Source organism: Etheostoma cragini, chromosome 3, assembly GCF_013103735.1.
Source record: "Etheostoma cragini isolate CJK2018 chromosome 3, CSU_Ecrag_1.0, whole genome shotgun sequence".
Lineage (NCBI taxonomy): Eukaryota > Metazoa > Chordata > Actinopteri > Perciformes > Percidae > Etheostoma > Etheostoma cragini.
Window position 1 is genome coordinate 9,340,298 of NC_048409.1, and position 9,461 is coordinate 9,349,758.

Sequence of the window (9,461 nt, forward strand, 5' to 3'; positions counted from 1 at the left end):
TTTATCACTGAGTCTATTAATGAACACTAATTTTTCAGTATCATTCAGAATTTGACAATATTCCGAACTAGATACAGGTAATATAAACAGTATATTCTTTTTGGAGATTCTGAATAAGGCTGTTTTGCCAAATCTAACATTTTGCAATTAAGACGTGGAATATTACGGTATTTTTCAGGTTTTAGACGCATTCTTTGGACATGTATACAGCGCTTTCGGAATATGCGTCTCGATCAGGGTTTTACTGCAGTTTGTGACATTTTATGGCCCATTGCCTGTTTCTTTCTATGGTTGTTGTACACAAGCCAACTAGCCAACAGTTTGTAAGCCTGGGGTATAGATGCATGCCTTAAAGAAAAGCCCAAATCTCTGGAAGGAAGGAGAAACAAACCTAACGTTACTTTCCAGCATTTTGAAAATATTGGATATCAACAGCTTTTTGGATATGCACAAACATCACAATGGCAACCTTTCTCAAGAAGGTGGTTGAAGGAATGAAAGAGGGTCCGCCACCACTGGAACTCTTTGAAAGAGATCTTATTTTGCATGTGATGCATGTAAATAGTAATATATTCATTTTTTTTAACCATATAAACAGCTAGGTCAGAATTCTGTCTTTTTCCAGAAAAGGGCAAAAGATAGAACATTATGTGCATGTAAACACAGTCAGTGTAATTAGTCAAGCCTAAGTTAAATATGGACCACACCACAACTTTTTAAAAGCTGATGACTGCACATATGATGTTAAAACTGCCTTTTTAAAGCACTCCATACAGCCAACTAGTGGTGCAGCTATAGTAAGGCAACAATTTGAAAGCTGGTGGCATTTAATGATGCATTCAGAATCTTTCTGAAACTGCCAAGATGGACAAGTGCGAGTCATAAGTTTGTGACTAGTAATATTCCCACCTTTCATGCTGTCTTGAGCAGTTGCATGTACAATTTATGCTTAACTTATTGACAATTTTAATTATAACAGCTTTAACTGAGCCCACACAGAATGAAACAAGATACACTTCTTGCTTTTGGAAACATAGAACAAATGTGTGTATTCATTTTAATCACTTTGATCTTATGAAATCTAATTCAAATAACTTTTCTGTTCTGTCTGTGTTGTGGGGTTTTACATATTTTCATAAGGATATGGACCTGTGTGTCTGAAATAAAGTTGAATTGTACTGAGCCAAACTGCGGTGTGTATTCCTGCCTATGAGTGAATGAAAGTCAGCTGGCGGGTGGTTGGTGTTATCCTCACTGTACTCAGGCCTGCTGCGCCACCCTGCTGCCAGCCTGCTCTGCCAGGCGTGCCGCAGCAGCTTTCCACATCTGGCGCTGGGCCTCGGGGAGATGGCAGGGTACGGGGCGCCCCGCCGCGGCTAAATATGGCGCAGGGTTACGCCACACGTCCCTAATCACTTAGCTGCTGTCTGGCAGCTCACACCGCCACTTTCCCAGATCGCTCATACATCACCATTGCTAGACATCTGTGCAGCAGTTAGGCGTCTCTTTTTACTGCCCCCCCTCCCACCACCTTTTCTCCCTCTCTACTATCCATTAACAGGTGGGTTTACATTAACTTCTCATCCCATTTGTTTAACAATTAGAAAGATTCCTGTGTCTGTGTTGCGCAACATGGGGTATAAAACCATATGATACCAGGTGTTTGCTTTGCCTACAGTCTTGTAAAAAAGTACTTGAAAGCAATACATGTACAAGCAGAATACCAGAAAGTGACTTTGGTAGAAGTTAAAAGAAATCTTATTGAATATTACTTACTGATATTGCATGAACTTTAGTATCAAAAGTAATTGTCTGATATTAAATGAACAATATTGTGAGTAAAAAAACTTTGAACATGAACTTTATGGCCAAAGTGTGCAAAGTCATCTTCATCAACACCATCATCTGTTACCTTGGTGACAGAGCCGACAGCAGGTGCTTACATGACGCTATCAATTGTTATACTTCCTCTTTCACTTCTTTAGTTCAGGCTTGGCATCAAACAGGCATTATGTCACTAACTGGAATGGAGCGTGCATTAACTTGCAATCTACAAGCAGTATCTCCGCAAATCTCCTTTTTCCAGTGTAACATATTTCTTCTGATTTCATTTTCTAGTAACGAGTGACTAAGATGCTGGAGTAAAAATAAACATATTATTTAGGAAATGTAGGGAAGCAATGGTTTTCCGGAAATGTAAAAAACGGAGTAAAGTACAGATACATGAAAATTCTACTTTAGTACATGAATATAGTATTTGTACACTCTTTGCGTGCATTTGACAGTGAAAACCTTTTTCACCACATGTGGTCCAAGCTCAAACTAAGACATGTCACTATCAAACTTCACCATGATGTTGTGAAAACCAGTATGTCTGAGATGGACTTCATCAAAGGGTAACTACCGTTTTTTTTTTTACCAGGACCCTATTTTCCTGTTTTTGTGTCTAAGTGACTGATGGGAACAACAATCTTTGAAATACGGGCCAGTATGACGCATAAATGCTGTCACCGGCAGCCACAGACCGGGCTGTAATATAATCCTATGTTGCAAATGTGCATAGTCAATTTGGTCTTCTAAAAGTTACGTTTTTGCTGGTGACAGGCTCCGATTACTATTCTAAGTGTCTGACAACATTATAGAAAGGACACCTACAGAGATAGACCATAAGAACCTCTTTGAGACCTTTCAGTTTAACCAGAAACAGCTCTGAGGTCGCTATCACTAAACCCACTAGTCTCCATTTAAAAAAGCAGATCTTTTAGCGTGTATAGAGCCAACATATTTTCACATCTAAATCGGTAACATATGTGATTATTTCAACCAAAAACAGAGCTGTGATGATTGGAAAAGTGGAACGACAACGAAAAACGGGCTTTTCATAGTTTTATTTTGTTTCAGTTTACTTAGATGAAGTGTATTTTACAATACAAACATTACTGTTTGTTTACATGGAGTCTGGTGGCAATTTTGCGGATGTTTTTATGTTTAAAAAAAAAAGGATCTTATCTTTAACAGAAAAGTCAACCTCATTTCCAAAATGTCATTAATCTGAGCCGGTCAATGGCAAAACCAGCACTTTAGTGAAGGTAAATACAAGCTGGACAAGTGCCCTATTAACTTACATTTTAGTTTGTCGCTGCAGTGACTTACTTGATACTGGACCAATGTCAACAATTTTTGTTCCCATCAGTCACTTAGAAACAAAAACATAGAAAAATAGGGTTCAGGTTGAAAAAAACAGTAGTTACCCTTTAAGCAGTGCCTTATTAACACAGTGTCATTCTCAAAAGTTGTTACTGTATATATAACATTTTAAGTGATATGGTTACAGATGTAGGATGTGAGGAACTTTATATGCATTAAGTTGCATTACTATCTTTTCTTTGTTTGAAACGGGTGAATATGAGCTGTCCTTGCCCTTTTCTGATTTTCCTCCTCTTCATTTATTTTGTCTTCCATCATCTAATCTATTCTCTCCGTCCTTCACCTCCTGCTCTGTCTCCTTGTTCTGTTTCACATTAGCTTCCCATGTAACTTTTGTTTTTTTGGTTGGTGTAACTCATTAACTTCTTTTCATCTTCAGCTTCCTATTCTTGTGTGTGAATATTCAAGTTCTGTTTTTTTCCCTCTTTTTTCTGCAGATCAATGTAATGAATCATTTAACTCATCTACTAATTGTCAGTTTTTAGTCAGTGGCTTCCTGTCGAGGTCAAGCGGCTCAAAAAATGTCCTTTAAATGTCAGCTATTGTCTCACCCTTTCTAAACTTTGGTGTTTCAACATTCTGTTCATTTTCATACTTTCATTTCATTTCCAGCTGCTATTCATTTTGGTTTTACTTGTCAACATCTTCACTGTTCTGCCTTTTTTTCCCCCTTTTCACTTTTCAACTCCTTCATTTCATCCACAGTCATATTGGTTGACTTCACAAGAGTACCCATCGTTACTTGTACTTGTGTACTTGCATACCAAGATTACTAGGAATTTTGATTAGGACATTCAAGCCAACCTGTTCTCACTCCCAACTCATGAAATGATGACGCTTGGTTGGTTGCTCTCTGCATCAGATACCAACGTAAAAAGCACCTGATGACGCAGTATTAAGAGGGACAACGATCGAGGGCATAATGAATTGGACTTTCACCCTAGTCCTGTTCTTGTCCCGTGTGTCACTGAAAACGTACATTTCATAACCCCACCCACCACCTTGCCCTAAACCTAACAGTCCGGTTCTTGTGCAGCATGTCAGTAAAACCCAGGGTGTCAAAAAGTGATGCAAAAGTCCTGATCAAGCCGTCTACATATGATGCTGAAGAAGACTGTCTACGTCAATAACACATGCAAAGGTCACCTGACCAAGCGTTGCTTTTTGACCTGCTGGGAGTAAGAATGTTTTGTTCAAGCTCGAGCAAACAATTCCTCTGTACCTGCATTCCCCTGTAGAAAAGGCAATACAATCTCCTAAGTCTTAAATTAGCCATTTATAATTTGGTAACTGTGGGCTTTCCTCCAGCACCACCCTGACTGTGCCCAGGATATCTCAACATCTTAAAGGCAGCCGTCACCGTAATACTATGATGGTAATTTGAGTAAAGAGAAGCAAAAAGAACCCCTGCTAATGTCCTACATCACACCACACCCCCCCACACTCATATGAGTCCTTTGAGAATCTGTAACTCAGCAGTACAACGCATCGATCAGTGAAATCGATCCATTGTGTGTGCATGCATGAGTGCTTTTCCTGTTGTGCCTCATACCACACGTCAGATTCTGAAGCGTCCGCCTGCCAAGCATGGCGTTTGGAGGAGCTTCTTCTTTAATCTAAAAAGATAATGTGTCGCTATGAGGCTGGTTCGTCTGTTACTCCCATTATTTCCTTCTTCCAAAACAGTGGTGAGTGCCAGGAGTTGAGTTTTCATTAGAAAAAATTTACTGATTATTTATGACTGGTGTTTTAACTGCATGCCAAATTAATGGGAGCTCACAAGGCCAAATTGTCTCCTAAATTACTGCAATCCTGGTTGCTGGCACAAAATGTAGCGTTTAAAGGCTATCTTCGAAACGTATTCCGGCCCAGTACTCACTCCACATGAAATGCGACAATACATCACTTCCAGCTAACTCCACAGAGAACAATGAGGGCAAAACAGCATCACTGATCCATTTCAAAATATTCTCTGTTCCAGCTCAGCTAAACACAAATACACACCGAATCTGTGAGCACGTTAGTGTGTCGTCCAATACCAAACCTGTTTGTAACCATAGGCTACCGACAACATGATCTTCATTTCACTTCGACTGACTTTAGCGGTTTACATTACAAACACTTGACTTTTCTGCGTTTTTTACACACATATGAACTAACAACCTGTTCTAACTCCAAACAAGTAAAATACAGACGTTTGGTCAGTGGCTGTCTGCGTGTGATGTGACAAAAAAAGCCGCCTTAGACGGGGTTTAGCGAGGAGTATGGGAGGTTGGTCAGGTCAAACAGAGGACTTTCACCCAGGAGAGAGGGGTTCGTGTCCTGCGTGTGTCCTTAACCGTCCCATTATTGCTGTGTCAGAGAACCGTAGGCCCACCCACGACGTTTTTCTTAACCTAACAGCGTCAAAAGGGACGCCTATCGTCTCGACCCAGCGTGTGTTATATATATGTGTCAATAACAACAAAAAGGCACCTGACCAAGCGATGGGAGGGAGAATGTGTTGAAACTAATCACAAACTCTAGGCGTAATTCAGATTGAGAGATGGGGGGGTTACAACCACTTCAAGAATCAAAAATGGCCTGTGCTACGCACCCCAAACAACTATTATGAATTCATTTACATAAATAAAGACATTTGAAACATTAATTGGTGCAGAAAATTTTGCTCAAAAGTGGAGACCTTCAAACCCCCGCCAGTACCCGCCTCCCACCAAGCCCAAATGTTGAACCCAAAGTAACGCCCTTGCAACTCACGGGGGTGTAGAATGAATGTAGGGGAAACAAACACTGAATATTTGCCATTGTTTTCGGAATTCATAAAATGGTGGGGTCCCATTGGGCATAGGGTAAACACAGATGTCTGAAACTGCAGATACGATTAATTTAGATTAAAAAGGTGCCTGAACCCACTTCAAGATATTTCCTGCCCACTGGAAAGGATCTTTGTGATTTGTAGAGTATACCCCTAAAGGTCTATCTTTAAAATGGTGGCTCAGCTGGTAGCAGCATTTTAGGGGGCTTGGGAGGAGGGGGTTGACATGGTGGGTTAGACAAAACACAGCTACGCAGAGGGTTGGCTGGTGTTCTGATAATGAACTTGTAGTTGTCTCTTCCTAGTATTAAACTCCACTGACGGGGAAATGCAGGGAGACAGGAACAAGGAGAGAGATGGGGAATGGGAGAAAACAAGAGGGGCACAGGTGACAGAAGAGAAAAGGTGCAAAGGGAAGTGAAGAGAAAGAAGGGGGGCTATCAGATTGTAAGAAGGGGTGGGAGAGAGGGAGAGAGAGGAGAATAGCAGCTCTTTCCTGTGTGTTGCTGTTGTAGAAAAGCTGTCACTGTGAGTAGTTTTAACTGATGGGATCCCAGATCTGTGGCTCACAAATCATTATCCCTTGTCACAACTGGAAAAGCGTTAGCACAAACATACAGGGGCAAAGAGATGGAGAGACAAGGCACTCGTCTGATGTCAGCATGATATACTGTGCCGAGGCAGCGCTGAAGGCTGTGTGTTGGTCAGTGGGAAGATTATGACCCTGCAGACGCATACAAGGAGCTATTTATCATCTTTTCAGCTCAGATGCTGTTGCACAGATAAAGAAATACTTTGTGTTTTCATGTCGAGTCAGTAAAAGCTCTCTGTCAGTTGGCTGAGGCGGTTAGACACAAACAGGATTGTTATCTCGCACACAGAAGGATGGACCCGCAATACATAACTCAGTTACGTAAAAAGCTAAAGTTTATTTAGCAAGCTTAATAAACTTAGAGCAACAATGTCCAAATCGGCAACACAAAGGGCAGGGACAGGTAATTACAAAGAAAAACCAGACAACATAGGGGAACAGAAACCCTCCAAAATAAAACAGGAAATAGAAAAAAAAACAAAAGATGTGAATCCAACTCAAAACAATGACTGACAATAGTCAGTAGGACAAGGTATTACCCCCCACTGTAAGGTTTGGGTGCAGCACCCCGGGCCGTTTTGTGCAGCCTCTGAGTCGAATGAATGTAACTGAAAGACTTCATCAGATCTAATGGCCGTAGTTGGACATCTTTAGCTCTAAGTTTAGTATTTAAGCTTTGAGTGTCAAACCGTCTGAGTAACGTTTTAGACAGATATGGTGATCAAATCGTCCCAAAATGATGTGAAAAAAAGACGCAAGACTACAACAAAAGGGACACAACACAACTACAGACATACACAAAAGCCCACATATCCAAAATCACCCAAAGAGACTCAAAATGTATGAGGAAATTGCATTTTCTTAACTGCAAAACATAACATTTTCTTGAGGAAGGACGCCTAAACCCCCCCTCCAAATGCAGTCAACACACCTAAGTTTTCCAAAAAGCTATGGAAAACCCTGTGGTAGGGTTTGTACCACTGGCCTGCCAATCATGACGCAGCACACTCCCAAGAATTCTGTATGTGTTCAACACGTTTACATTAGTAATTGCTGTATCATGTAAGTATGCAACCAGACCTGCATCCTGGCTATCAACAAATTATGATGTTTTATCTCCCTTTAAATTTGCCAACAGCAACTGTAGAAAAGTGTCTCGCTAACTCTGCCTTAACGTTAACTCCTCGCCAAATCGAAAACGAGGCGATTAAAGCTGTCACTCTTAGCGATAGCAATGTGCTTTGTCTTGAAAAGCATGAAGTTAATCTTTGGAAGTTTATACTCTATTATGACAATTGTACACATTAAAATGGCTGCTGCTCTGACCATTCTTCTATGTTGATTTGAATTGAAACGGCCTTTCTATCCATTGTATTTCTATGATCGGAACCGACCAAGGTCCCAGACCAGATTTCTCCTCCAATTGTCAGGAGGGTTGAATCTGGAAAAAACTGTCCCAGAAATCCTGTAGTCATTAAGAATGATTAGGATTTGATAGACGGATTACATACTTGGTTCGGACTTGATCAAAATGATATTGAACCCCAGCCCGAGTCATTGTCTTCAATTATAACGCATAAGAGTTTTTTTTCTGATCTGGCAGGATGACATATTAAGTGCATTTCAAAACCATTATGAAAACTGATGTGCTAGGCAATTGCTGCTCTCTGTGCTCTATGCAATTGTCTCTGTGCTCTATGCACCGCTCTCTGTGCTCTAAGCACCGCTCTCTGTTCTATTTCGTATAGGCTTCGCCCTCTAAGGGCTACGCTATTGGGTTTATCCCTTCGCGCATGCGCAGTCGTGAAGATTTTCTTTCCCGCCCTAGCGTCCAGCTCGGGCCTCAACTATGTCTGCATTTACTGCATACATACAGAGCGGACCGGTTGTTCGACTCCCACTTTTTCTTCAACTTCGCAGTATGAAGTCAAGCTCAAGATCTTCCGCCGGTGGCCGCGTCTGCCCCTCCTGCCGGACCGGCTACATCCTTCCGCCGGACCTCCATCCCCGTTGCGAGGCCTGCCTGGGTGCCGTTCACGCCGGCCAGGCTCTCACCCGCCATGCCTCCTGCCAGTTCTGCGCCCGCCTGTCATCTAAAGAGCTAACTCGACGGGCGGAAACTTTTCTGGTTTGCCAGGCTAGCGGGGACGGAGACGGCAGCTGGGCAGACAGACAGGAATCCGGCGGCGCCTTGGAACCGTTGGCGGACGGCGTTTTCGACGAGCATGAGTCCGCTGACTCCGCTCTCTCCGACAGCGCCTCCATCACCGGTTTTCTCTCCTCCCCTCTGGGAGGATCCCCCTCCTCCCCCTTGGCAGGACTGGGCCTTGAGATGGCGATTGACGCTTTCCCGCTGGAGCTCTCTCCGTCTTGTGAACGGCCTGGGGCACCGCCCGAGCGGCCTTCCCCTTTGCCCCACCAGTCTCCGGCCTCCACCGCTAAGGCTCTCTTCGGAGACCTGCCAGAGATCATCAGGAAGGTGGCGGAGCTGAGAGGCATAGCGCTCCCGGCGGAGCTGCCAGCCCCCGCTCGCGGCCTTTTGAGCGGTGATGTTTACGCCCAGGAGCCGCCGTCTTCACGGGCCCCACTCTGGTCGCGCTTCGCGGAGCTTCGGCCTTTTGTGGAGGAGGCTTTCTCCCAGCCGGGGAAACTGAAGGCTCCCGTCTCTCGCTATGCCCTGTTTACTTGGGTTCAGGGCGATACGGACGCAGGTTTTCCTTCAGTCTCTCCCCTGGAGGGGAGCCTGGCGTCCATTTTGCTTCCGAAAGCTACTTTCTTCGGCCACCGGAAGCCCACACCTCCCTCTCCCCAGGATCAAGTGTACGCCCAAGTCACTGACCAAGCCCA

The 9,461-nt window shown here is 43.2% G+C and overlaps 1 long non-coding RNA gene across 1 annotated transcript; it reads left to right on the forward strand.

Moving 5' to 3' along the window:
* Positions 1-420: 420 nt before the first annotated feature.
* On the forward strand, positions 421-7,628 carry LOC117942466. Its single transcript, XR_004656128.1, has 3 exons — positions 421-504; positions 4,318-4,329; positions 7,618-7,628. It is a non-coding gene; the product is annotated as an uncharacterized LOC117942466 (long non-coding RNA).
* The last annotated feature ends 1,833 nt before the right edge of the window (positions 7,629-9,461 follow it).